This window comes from Palaemon carinicauda, unplaced genomic scaffold, assembly GCF_036898095.1.
Source record: "Palaemon carinicauda isolate YSFRI2023 unplaced genomic scaffold, ASM3689809v2 scaffold2, whole genome shotgun sequence".
NCBI classification, from domain to species: Eukaryota; Metazoa; Arthropoda; class Malacostraca; order Decapoda; family Palaemonidae; genus Palaemon; species Palaemon carinicauda.
Window position 1 is genome coordinate 676,693 of NW_027169589.1, and position 13,766 is coordinate 690,458.

At 42.7% G+C, this 13,766-nt stretch overlaps 1 protein-coding gene across 1 annotated transcript in view; it reads left to right on the forward strand.

Moving 5' to 3' along the window:
* The first annotated feature begins 2,764 nt into the window (after window positions 1-2,764).
* Window positions 2,765-13,766, forward strand: part of Cap-D2 (CAP-D2 condensin subunit) — a 307,837-nt gene continuing 296,835 nt past the window's right edge. Inside the window, exon 1 of the mRNA XM_068368385.1 lies at window positions 2,765-2,901. The gene's annotated coding sequence lies outside the window, so the exon portion shown is untranslated. The remainder of the gene's footprint in view (window positions 2,902-13,766) is intronic.

A 13,766-nucleotide genomic window follows, 5' to 3' on the forward strand; every position in this document is an offset into this window, starting at 1 on the left:
ACTACCCGATTAGGAAGATCATTCCACAACTTGGTCACAGCTGGAATAAAACTTCTGGAGTGCTGTGTAGCATTGAGCCTCATGATGGAGAAGGCCTGACTATTATAGTAGTATTATGAACAGGATACAAGTGTCCGGGAAGATCTGAATGTAAGGGATGGTCAGAATTATAAAAAATCTTATGCAACATAGATAACGAACTAATTGAATGACAGTGCCAGAGATTAATATATAGATCAGGAATAGGAAATTTAATAGACCGTGAGTTCCTGTCTAACAAATTAGGATGAGAGGCAGCAGCTGAAGACCAGACAGAATAATAATTGAAACTAGGTAGAATGAAAAAAAATTAAGAAACATCTTCAGAATAGATTGATCAACGAAAATCTTATAAAACTTCCTCAAAAGCCATTTTTTTTGTGCAATTGATGAAACGACAAACCTAATGTGTTTCTATCAAGTAAATTTTATGTCGAGAATCACACCTAAAATTTTAAGAGTCATACAAATTTAAAGAAACATTATCAATACTGAGATCCGGATGTTGAGGAGCCACAGTCCTTGACCTACTTACAATCATACTTTGAGTTTTGTTAGGATTCAACTTCATACCCCATAATTTGCACCATGCAATAATTTTAGCTAGATCTCTATTAATGGATTTAGCAACCCCAGATCTACATTCAGGAGATGGAATTGATGCAAAGAGAGTAGCAACATCTGCATAAACAACGAGCTTGTTTTCTAGGCTAAACCAAGGAATGGTGAGATGTCCCAACTGGAGAACCAACGTTACTTGTTATAACGCCAGGGGAGTTAGTGTATACGAGGTCCAAGCAATTACCAGAACTGTGAGAACCTTCATATATGATTTGCTCACAGCCTGATTCAGAGGCAAAGTCTAAAACTCTCAAGCCATGCTGATCAGTAGGAGAGACAGAATTTAACCACTCCCTGTATCATTTGAATTACAAGAGAAACTGCTTCCAAGAACACACACACACACAGAATATTATATATGCTATGAGCTGTAATAGACTAATATTATGAAAGGTATTTTAGAAAGGAAGGACATCCCAAGAGCCCTGTATTTAACAGAGGCAATCTATCTAGGTAAAGAGGGGATAGATAAGCCAAGAGTATTAGAAAACACCAGCCACCTGTTGAGATACTACCGCTAGAGAGTTATGGGGTCTTTTGACTGGCCAGACAGTACTACATTGGATCCCTCTCTCTGGTTACAATTCATTTTCCCTTTGCCTACATATACACCGAATAGTCTGGCCCATTCTTTACATATTCTCCTCTGTCCTCATACACCTGACAACACTGAAATTACCAAACAATTCTTCTTCTCTCACTGTTTAACTACTGCACTGTAATTGGTCAGTGGCCACTTTCCTCTTGGTAAGAATAGACGAGACTCTTTAGCTATGGTAAGCAGCTCTTTTAGGAGAAGGACACTCCAAAATCAAACTATTGTTGTCTAGTTTTGGGTAGTGCCATAGCCTCCGTACCATGGTCTTCCACTGTCTTGAATTAGAGTTATCTTGCTTGAGGGTATACTCGGTCACACTATTTTATCTTATTTCTCTTCCTCTTGTTTTGTTAAAGTTTTGTTTCCGTTTATATAGGAAATATTTATTTTAATGTTATTGTTCTTGAAATATTCTATTTCTCCTTGTATCCTTTCCTCACTGGGTTACTTTCCCTGTTGAAGACCCTGCGCTTATAGTATATCTTGTTTCTCCAACTAGGGTTGTAGCTTAGAAAGTAATAATAATAATGCTAATGATAATAATAATAATAATAAGAATAATAACAATAATAATAATAATAATAACAATAATAATGATAATATTAATAATAATAATAATAACAATAAAAATAATAATAATAATAATAATAATAATAATAATAATAATAATAATAATAATAATAACAATAATAATAATAATAATAATAATAATAATAATGATGATGATGATGATGATAATAATAATAATATTAAACAACAACAACAACAACAACAACAACAATAACAATAATAATAATAATAATAATAATAATAATAATAATAATAATAATAATAAGAGCTCCAAAGTATACAACAATCATTTCATTAAGGGCAGAAGTTAGGACCTTCTGTTACTACCTACATTAGATATATGAAAACAAAACTCAAGAAAGACAAAGGAATGTATTGGTGGAATAAATATTTTTTATGTGTTAAAAAAAAACATATTAAATGACAATAGCAATCAAACAATATCTTCATGTTATGAAGGTAAGTGTCCAGAGCCTCCTCAACAATAGTTTTATTACTTTATTTTGAAAGAAGGCATAGTAAAAATCTTACTATAGCCTGGAATAGCAAATGAAGAATTATTAAATCATACAGATATTATTTACAAATTATGGAAAGACAGGAAAGAAATATTAAATGAAATCTTAACCAACATTTGAAAAGGGGAAATCCAAACTAAAATAACACCCAGAAAGGGGTGCCGTTATATAGGCTTAGACCAACAATACTCAATATGAGATCAGCTGCCATTGTTGCCATATCTGCGTATTTAATTATCATATCCAAATATTTTATATATATATTTGGATAAGAGAGATTGATGAGATTTACGAATAGAATATTTTTATTTAATTAATTGTTTTAACAATAGACATCTAATTTAAGGAATATTAGGGTTATTTAATCTGTAAATAATAATCGCAAGTTGGCAACAATGTTTATAAATAAGGCGGCAAAACTTTTGGCAGAACAAAAACAAAGTTCTAAGTTACTATCTGTCATTTCAAGTGTTGGTGTTAATAACTCTGTATTATCGCAAAGTTTCGTCTTATGTTAGGAAATAATTGAAACCAGGGTGAATCATAATTCCGGAGGTAAGTATTTTTCTCAGAAATATTAAGAGATATAATGGTGAGAGATCAGTTTAACGTAGTGGAAAGGCCAAGGTTTGTTCGGTCGTGTTTCCATTTTGCTTTAAATATTGGTAATTTTGTATATTATTCCATGGTGTGATGGAATACTAGGATACATTGCCATGTAATAAACTACAATGAAACCTAAATATTTGCATATTGTATTAAATATGTTCATATTATAGTAGTTAACGTTAGAACTGGGTTTTTACGGTTTTAAATATGTTTGGGGGTGTATGTACGATAGCGGCCACCTGTATGTAATATGTCTAACTTAGAATACGGCAGTGTAATGGGGTGTCGCAAGGGGGTGTTAGCCCCCCTCCCCGTTAGGTAAATAGGTAAGGACATGGCTTGTAGGTTAGGTTAGGGGGGAAAGTTTAGGTTAGTTGATGTCCATTTTTAATCAACGTGTGAGGAACTGGCCGCTGATATACAAAGGCTCCTCATTGATGTCCACTTTTAATCAGTGCGTGAGGAACTGGCCGCTGATATACAAAGGCTCCTCATAAGTTTTGGGATTTTATCACAAAACTATTATTTTCTCATTTAAAAATTCTTGCAATTTAATTTTTTTCATGTCAGAATGTTAGCAAATTTAGTGAATGATCATAAGGAAATTTATAATAGATATACAGTACAAGAAATAATTGTTTGTTGAATAGATGTGCATGTGTATTTGTAATTGTGTAATTGCATACGCACATTCTGGCCAACACTATTATTAACTATTATTACCTACCTTATGAACAAAAAAAGAAAGCATAAGCATATGTGAAAAAATATATAAAACCTATTCATATTGTATATTACATTTTTCAATATTAAACTTAGCCGGTGATCATATAGCTGTCAGCTCTGCTGCCCGACAGAAAAACCTAAGGACAAAATACGCCAGCGATCGCTATACAGGAGGGGGTGTACATCATCAGCGCCATCTGTCGAGCAGGTACTAAGTACTCCAATGTCAACACAGAACCAATTTTCTCTCTGTCGTGCCACTGGCAAGACCTACTAAATACGCTGTTGCTTACTGGATTGATTTTCACATTATTTGGTGAAGTAGGCCTACTCATTTCTAGTTTTTAGCTTTCGCTTTGCAGAGGTTATCTTCAATACTTCCTTGCATTCTTTGATTGAATTTTGGATTATTTGTTGACGACTTGGATAGATTTTGAATTACCCCTTTGACTAATTCAAGATGGCTGACCCTTCTCAAGTCCCTAAATACAGGAAGTGTAGTGCTAGGGACTGTTTTAGGCGTCTTCCGAAGGCCTCTATCGATCCTCACACCATTTGTTCCAATTGTCGGGGTAAATCCTGTCAATGGGAAGATCGGTGTGAGGAATGCGTTGGGCTTTCGGAATTTGATTTTGTCGAATTCCTTAAATATTCACGTAGGCTAGAGAGAGATAGAGTCAGGAGGAGTTCATCTCGCTCAGTTGATTTTTCCTCTCCCCATGCCCCACAACCTATTCCTTCCCCTGTAGTGGTTACTCCTGATCCCCCTTCTAGCACTCAACAACCTTCGATGGCAGATATGATGCGTGCCATCCAGGCTCTGGGTGAGAGAGTCGAGTCATTAGCGAGTGACCGCAACCAACTCATGGCAGACGTCAGGGAGTTGAAGGGTAAGAGTGCAGTGGGAAGTGAAGTGAGTGGTAGTGCTGTGAAAAGTGTTAGTGTTGCGCTTGAGGGTGCGTCTGTTCGTGCCTGTCGTCCGCCCAGTCCGGGACCTCTTGCAAGCTCCCAAGCCCAGGGGAGAAGCAATGTCGTACGACCAAAGGGTTCGACAGGCTTTAATCAGCGGACAGACGTTCCCTCCGTGGTTTCGGACGTATCTTGCCAAGATCGCCCCACCCACAAGAAGACGAGAGAGCCCGTTCATTCCTCGTCTGCGGAAGAGGTTTCACACCAGAAACGATGGACCAAGGTCTCACGGCCTCTCAAACGCAAGGTCCCTTCCGCGCAAGTCCAACGGCCCAGGTGTAGCCACTGGGTCAGTTCGGACTCGCTGCAGTCTTCCGATGACTGCACACCTCCTAAGAGAGGCAAAGTGGTACCGCAACAGGCAGTAACACCGTCTGTTGCCGCACCTGCTGCTGTAGACCCCAAGTGGTCTTTGCTACAGTCTATGCAGACACAGTTAGCATCTTTTATGCAGGAGTATCGTGCGGAGAAGGTTGACGCTGCACCCGTTAGCCTACAACCTACCACGGTTGTGCGTACAGCAGACGCTGACGCTACCTGCTCCCGCACTCCGCCTGTGAGAGTTCCACCACCCATGCGCAGTGTACCCTGCCAGCCGCACGTTGACGTTCACAGACGCACGCTCCGCTCCGTTGACGTTTGCGAGTTACCACAACAACAGGAGGGTGGAGTTAAGTTGCTTTGTTTTGACGCTGTGCGTCAACCTCCGCAACCCACTGTGGTTACCGCTACTCGCCCGCAGCAGACTAGTCAGTCAGGAGTAGAAACTTTGCTTCCCCACACAGCTATGGTTGTTGCCAGCTCACAGACTGACCAACAGTTCCATGACGTTGCGTCCAGTGCAGTCACGCATGCACCCGTGCTGCCGGACTCAGCCGACCAGCTGATTCCTACTCCTTTGCCGCTTCCTCTTCAACATTCAGACGATGGACTCTCTGATGATGACGACGCTGCACATCTTGACGACCCGCACACGGACATCGACGAACCCAAGACCACGCCTCCCTCCTTGGACTTTAGGAAAGTGCTTGCACTGTTCAAGGATTTATATCCTGATCAGTTTGTGTCTGCAGCACCACGCTCTCCTCCCTCTGAGTTCGCTTTAGGCACGCAGTCATCCGCACCTGCCTTTACGAAGCTCGTACTCGCCCGCTCATCCAAGAGAGCTTTTAGAGTGCTGGGAGATTGGTTGCAGTCCAAGAAGCAGCTTGGGAAGACAGCTTTCATGTTTCCCCCTGTCAAGCTTGCTTCCAGATCTAGCGTCTGGTATGCCACGGGAGAAGTTCTCGGCTTGGGAGTTCCTGCCTCTGCCCAGGGCGACCTCTCAAGCCTTGTAGACTCTCCCCGCAGGCTGGCCATGAGACGCTCCAAGATTTGTTGGACTCCTTCGGATTTAGACCATCTGATGAAAGGAGTATTCAGAGCGTTCGAAGTTTTTAACTTTTTGGACTGGTGTTTGGGAGCGTTGAGCAGGAAGACCTCCCCTTCTGACAAGGAAACTTCCATGCTCATAATGTCCTGCATGGACAAAGCCATACGGGATGGTTCTAGTGAGCTTGCGGCTTCTTTCGTTTCCGGGGTCCTCAAGAAACGGGAACACCTTTGCTCCTTCTTGTCAGCTGGAGTAACCCCATGTCAAAGATCGGAGCTTATGTTTGCTCCTCTCTCGAAGTGCCTCTTCCCTGAGGAGTTGATCAAGGAGATTGCTGCCTCCTTGATTCAAAAAGACACACATGACCTGGTTGCGTCATCCGCACGCAAAGCCACCCCTTTGCCCTCCGTGTCTAGACCCAGGATGGATACTCCAGCGTCAAGGTTCATTCCGCCCTTTCGTGGCAGAGCCTCCAGCAGAGGAGGTGCTCGTGCCGAAGGTAAACGTGGGAGCAAGAAGAAAGGTTCCAAGTCCTTTAGAGGCAGAGTCTGACTGCCACATTCTTCAGACAGCAGTGGGAGCCAGGCTCAAGAACTACTGGCAGGCCTGGGAGAATAGGGGCGCAGACGCACAATCTGTGAAGTTACTCAGAGAGGGGTACAAGATTCCATTCTTGCGCAAGCCCCCTCTAGCAACAACTCCCATCGACCTCTCTCCCAGGTACAGAGAGGAGGACAAGAGACTAGCTTTGCAGCAAGAGGTGTCTCTCTTACTTCAAAAGGGAGCGGTAGTCAAAGTCCGGGACCATCAATCCCCGGGCTTCTACAACCGTCTCTTCTTAGTCGTGAAGAAGACAGGAGGGTGGAGACCGGTGCTAGACGTCAGTGCTCTGAATGTCTTTGTCACAAAGCAGACGTTCACCATGGAGACGACAAAGTCGGTTCTAGCATCGGTCAGGAAGGAAGACTGGATGGTCTCTTTAGACCTCAAGGACGCCTACTTTCACGTCCCCATCCACCCAGATTCCCAACCTTTTCTAAGGTTCGTTTACGGGAAGGTTGTATACCAATTTCAAGCCCTGTGATTTGGCCTAAGCACGGCTCCTCTTGTTTTTACGAAACTGATGAGGAATATTGCCAAATTCCTGCATTTAGTAGACATCAGAGCCTCCCTCTATTTGGACGACTGGCTTCTAAGAGCTTCGTCAAGTCGTCGCTGTCTGGAGAATCTACTATGGACTCTGGATCTGGCCAAGGAATTGGGTCTCCTGGTCAATTTGGAAAAGTCCCAACTCGTCCCATCCCAAACTATAGTGTACCTAGGAATGGAGATTCAGAGTCAAGCTTTTCGGGCTTTTCCGTCGGCCCCCAGAATCAGTCAAGCCCAAGAATGCATCCAGAACATGCTAAAGAAGGACCGATGTTCAGTCAGACAGTGGATGAGTCTGATAGGGACGCTTTCATCACTGGACCAGTTCATTGCGTTAGGGAGACTGCACCTCCGACCCCTTCAATTTCATTTAGCTGTTCACTGGAGAAAGGACAAGACGCTAGAAGCGGTCTCGATCCCTATTTCCGAGAAGATGAAGTCTTCACTGACTTGGTGGAGGGACAACATTCACCTCAGAGAGGGTCTGCCACTGGCTGTTCAGACCCCCAACCACGTTCTCTTCTCGGATGCATCGGACACGGGCTGGGGTGCGACATTAGACGGTCTGGAATGCTCGGGCACGTGGAACGCGGATCAAAGAACGTTACATATCAACTGCAAGGAGCTACTGGCAGTTCATCTGGCCTTGAGAAGCTTCAAGTCCCTCCTTCTAGGCAAGGTGGTGGAGGTGAACTCCGACAACACCACAGCCTTGGCGTACATCTCCAAGCAAGGAGGGACTCATTCGATGACGTTATACGAGATCGCAAGGGACCTCCTCACCTGGTCAAGAGATCTAAACCTGTCTCTAGTAACGAGGTTCATTCAAGGCAACATGAATGTCATGGCAGACCGCCTCAGCCGGAAGGGTCAAATCATCCCAACAGAATGGACCCTTCACATGAATGTATGCAAGAGACTATGGGCCTTGTGGGGCCAACCTACCATAGATCTATTTGCAACCTCGATGACCAAGAGGCTCCCAAGTTATTGCTCACCGATCCCGGACCCAGCAGCAGTTCATATAGATGCCTTTCTTCTGGATTGGTCCCATCTAGACCTTTATGCATTCCCCCCGTTCAAGATTGTCAACAGAGTACTGCAGAAGTTCGCCTCTCACGAAGGGACAAGGTTGACGTTGGTTGCTCCCCTCTGGCCCGCGAGAGAATGGTTCACCGAGGTACTGCAATGGCTAGTAGACGTTCCCAGAACACTTCCTCTAAGAGTGGACCTTCTGCGTCAGCCACACGTAAAGAAGGTACACCCAAGCCTCCACGCTCTTCGTCTGACTGCCTTCAGACTATCGAAAGACTCTCGAGAGCTAGAAGCTTTTCGAAGGAGGCAGCCAGAGCGATTGCTAGAGCAAGGAGGACATCCACTCTTAAAGTCTACCAGTCGAAGTGGGAAGTCTTCCGAAGCTGGTGCAAGTCGGTATCAGTATCCTCAACCAGTACCTCTGTAACTCAGATAGCTGACTTCCTTTTATACCTAAGGAAGGAAAGATCTCTTTCAGCTCCCACGATCAAGGGTTACAGAAGCATGTTGGCAGCAGTCTTCCGTCACAGAGGCTTAGATCTTTCCAACAACAAAGATCTACAGGACCTCCTTAAGTCTTTTGAGACCTCGAAGGAGCGTCGTTTGGCCACACCAGGTTGGAATTTAGACGTGGTACTAAGATTCCTTATGTCAGAAAGGTTCGAGCCACTACAATCAGCCTCTTTTAAAGATCTCACTTTGAAGACTCTTTTCCTCGTCTGCTTAGCTACAGCTAAAAGAGTCAGTGAGATACACGCCTTCAGCAGGAACATCGGATTTTCATCTGAAACGGCTACATGTTCTTTGCAGCTTGGTTTTCTAGCCAAAAACGAACTACCTTCTTGTCCTTGGCCCAAATCGTTCGATATTCCAAGCCTTTCTAATTTGGTTGGAAATGAACTAGAAAGAGTCTTGTGCCCTGTTAGAGCTCTCAAGTTCTATTTAAAACGAACTAAACCTTTACGAGGACAGTCAGAAGCTTTATGGTGTGCTAATAAGAAACCTTCTTTACCCATGTCGAAGAATGCAGTTTCCTATTATATTAGACTGTTGATACGAGAAGCTCATTCCCATCTGAATGAGGAAGACCATGCTTTGCTGAAGGTAAGGACACATGAAGTTAGAGCTGTCGCAACTTCAGTGGCCTTCAAACAAAACAGATCTCTGCAGAGTATAATGGACGCAACCTATTGGAGAAGCAAGTCAGTGTTCGCGTCTTTTTATCTTAAAGATGTCCAGTCTCTTTACGAGAACTGCTACACCCTGGGACCATTCGTAGCAGCGAGTGCAGTAGTGGGTGAGGGCTCAACCACTACATTCCCCTAATTCCATAACCTTTTTAATCTTTCTCTTGAAATGTTTTTTATTGTTGTTTTTGGGTTGTCCGGAAGGCTAAGAAGCCTTTCGCATCCTGGTTGATTTGGCGGGTGGTCAAATTCTTTTCTTGAGAAGCGCCTAGATTAGAGGTTTTGATGAGGTCCTTTAGTATGGGTTGCAACCCTTCATACTTCAGCTCCTAGGAGTCGCTCAGCATCCTATGAGGATCGCGAGGCTCAGTAAGGAAGACGTACTTAAAAAGGCAGAGTAATTGTTCAAGTCGACTTCCTTACCAGGTACTTATTTATTTTATGTTTGTTATTTTGAATAACTGCTAAAATGAAATACAAAATACTTAGCTCTTAATAATGTCAACATGTAATGCTGGTCTCTACCCACCCCCCTGGGTGTGAATCAGCTATATGATCACCGGCTAAGTTTAATATTGAAAAATGTTATTTTCATTAGTAAAATAAATTTTTGAATATACTTACCCGGTGATCATATATTAAAGGACCCTCCCTTCCTCCCCAATAGAGACCCAGTGGGCCGAGGAGAAAATTGGTTCTGTGTTGACATGGAGTACAGTACTTGAGTACCTGCTCGACAGATGGCGCTGATGATGTACACCCCCACCTGTATAGCGATCGCTGGCGTATTTTGTCCTTAGGTTTTTTTGTCGGGCAGCAGAGCTGACAGCTATATGATCACCGGGTAAGTATATTCAAAAATTTATTTTACTAATGAAAATAACATATTTAAAGTATTCAATTTTGTGTTATACATCCTTTTCAGGCAGATTTGTTCGTACCCATAAATTTTACCGATTGCGTTTGGACAATCGTCACTTTCATCATTTGATATGTCACAATCACTGTAATTGTCAATGTCAAATTCATTAGTATATGATAAAGAATCATTATTATCATCGTGAAAGGCCACTGTAATTAATAGAACTAGAAATTAATGATAAAATGTGCTGGAAATGAAAAACATTCTTACCTCTAACACACAAACGTACGTCGATAGCTTTCCCCACTTGCTGAAATATGATGTTACCTTTTCCCTTTTATTGTATGTAAACCATGTAATGTCTGGCAACTCTTTCCTCCAACTGCAAGCTGATTGGTTAAAGAATATACCGTATCTACGTCAATGAGCAAGTTTCATGAGGTCCGAGTGAATCCCGGGAAATTTTTAAAATGAGGCATCGCTAATATCGACGTCGTCCTTTGACAGCTCATAATGCGTCGATAAAATTGACGCATAGCACGTTTTGGGTTCAAATATGACACATTAATATTTCCTGTGAAACTTAAATTTTCGTAAAGAAATGGACGAAGGCTCGTTATTTTGCTATTTTTATCTGTATGATTAATGGTGGGTAGGGCATAACATTTAATGCAATGTTAATTCGCAAATGTCAAAGTGTGTTATCTGCACAAAGTTAAACAAACCAAGCGACCACATAGCTTATGACTTGGAATTGAAAAGACTTGCAGAAAATACTGATCATGGATACTAAGGATGTCATAAACTGTGGCTATATAAATATACAATCTGTGGGTTATAAAACTATTCAAATCCGAGAATTAACAAACTGGAAGTATTTGGACATACTAGCATTATCTGAAACATGGTTAAATAACTGTGACAAGGCTAAGATCACTGAAATGACCCCCCTCCCCCGCACATACCTTCTTTCACATTCCGAGAGAGGGTAGGTCTTGTGGGGGTGTCGGACTCGTTATTCATAAAAGTTACTCAAATCTCAAAATGGAACAAGCTTTGAATGGATAAAAAATAAAATTGATGCATAAAAACAGGAAAATATCCTTTGTTACAGTCTACAAACCTCTGCAGAGAATAGTATACCTAGGCATGATAATAGACACCAATCTCCACAAAGCCTTCCCATTAGATGACAGAACAGCAAGGCTGAGAAAGGTCACAAGACCCTTTCTCAGACGAAAAGAACTTCCAGCCCCAGACGTGGTTACGTCTCCTCGGTCACCTTTCATCAGTGGCCCGTCTAGTTCTCAACGGTCGCCTCAGGATGAGATCTCTCCAGTGGCGAATCAAGTCCCGGTGGAATCAGGCTCTCGATTCCTGGACATTCAGATCCCCACGGGATCAGCGGAACAGACGGACCTCGAATGGTGGGTGCCAGACGAGAACCTACGAAAGGGAGTAGATCTTCTCGTCCTCCCCCCAGATTTGATGCTGTTCTCAGACGCTTCATAAAAAAAAGAGTGGGGGGCCCACATACTGTACCACACGACCTCAGGTCTCTGGTCAGAGTCAGAAGAGTATATACCTCCACATAAATCTCCTAGAGATGAAGGCCGTCTTTCTGGCCTTTCAACAGTTATTATTATTATTGTTACTTTCTAGGCTACAACCCCAGTTAGAAAAGTAGAATGCCATAAGCTCAGGGGCTCCAACAGGAAAATAGCCCAGTGAGGAAAGGAAACAAGGAAAAATAAAACATTTTAAGAACAGTACTGTAACAACATTAAAATAAATATTTCTTAAATAAACTATAAAAACTTTAACAAAACCAGAGGTAGAGAAATAAGATAGAATAGTGTGCCCGAGTGTACGCTCAAGCTAGAGGTCTCTAACCCAAGACAGTGGAAGACCATGGTACAGAGGTTATGGCACTACCCAAGACTAGAGAACAATGGTTTGATTTTGGAGTGTCCTTTTCCTAGAAGAGCTGCTGACCATAGCTAAGGAGTCTCTTCTACCCTTACCAAGAGAAAGTAGCCACTGAACAATTACAGTGCTGTAGTTAACCCCTTGGGGGAAGAAGAATTGTTTGATAATCCCAGTGTTGTCATGTGTATGAGGACAGAGGAAAATCTTTAAAGAATAGGCCAGATTATTCGGTGTATGTGTAGGCAAAGGGAAAGTGAACCGTAACCAGAAAGAAGGATCCAATGTAGTACAGTACTGTCTGGCCAGTCAAAGGATCCCATGACTGTCTAGCGTTAGTATCTCAACGGGCGGCTAGTGCCCTGGCCAACCTACTACCTACCAACAGTTCCTGGCGGACCACAGTAGTGGCTTACATCAACAAGCAAGGAGGTACTTTTTCGCAGCCCCTATCCCATTTAGCAGTAGAGGTACTGAGATGGGCCAAGATTCACTCGATACTACTATTGGCACGCTTCATTCCGAGCAAGAGTAATGTGCTCGCCGATAAACTTAGCAGAGCATCTCGGTTAGTGAGTACTGAGTGGTCTTTAGATCATCTAGTATCCAACAAAGTCCTGACTTTATGGGGTTCTCCAACAGTGGACCTCTTTGCAGTGGCCCTGAACTTCAGGCTCCCATTCTATTCCCCAGTCCCAGACCCCAAGGCTGACTGGCAAGATGTATTCCAACAACGGTGGGACAACATCAACGTTAACGCTTTTCCCCCGTTCTGTCTGATGAGCAGGGCACTCAGAACATCGGTCAACCTCTCAATGTCCCTCATAGCTTCACTATAGCATCACGCGGAATGGTTTCTGGACCTTCTGCAACTTCTGACGGAGTCTCCAAGAGAATTCCCTCCATGACACGATCTACTCAAACAGCCACATGCCAACATATTCTACAAAGCCATACGCCTGGAGACTATCCAGCATCTCCTCTCTCAGAGAGAAGTTTTCGCAACAAGTTGCAATCAGGATGTCTGGATACCTGCGAAAATCATCAGCAGCAGGCTACTTGGCAAATAGGAAGGTCTTCTGTGGTTGGTGTCATGGAAGGGGTATCTCTCCTCTTGATACTGCTATTCTAGCAATAGCGGAGTTCCTCGTGTATTTGCATGAGGAAATGTGCCTGTCAGTCTCGGTGGTAAAAGGCTATCACTCAGACTTAAGCCTTGCCTTTAGACTGAACGGAATGGACATTTCTTCATGGCTAGAACTTTCCTTACTCATACAGTTATGAACTTACCTGTCCTCAGTCTAAACCTCCGTGGTTCGAGTTTTCCTGTTTAAAATGGAAGCAAATCCCTTTATCCTTAAGTTAACAATTAAATTTGCATTATGATGAAGACTTATGGCATTGATGATCCCCTTGAGTAACGTTTGATGGAAAATTTTCCCTATCATATTTCTTGAACACTTATCTTACAATTGATTATTGTGCGTTAATGAGATGTTAAAGTGATATGAATACAGTGAGCCCTCGTTTATCGCGGTAGATAGGTTCCAGACGTGGCCGCGATAGGTGAAAATCCGCGAAGTAG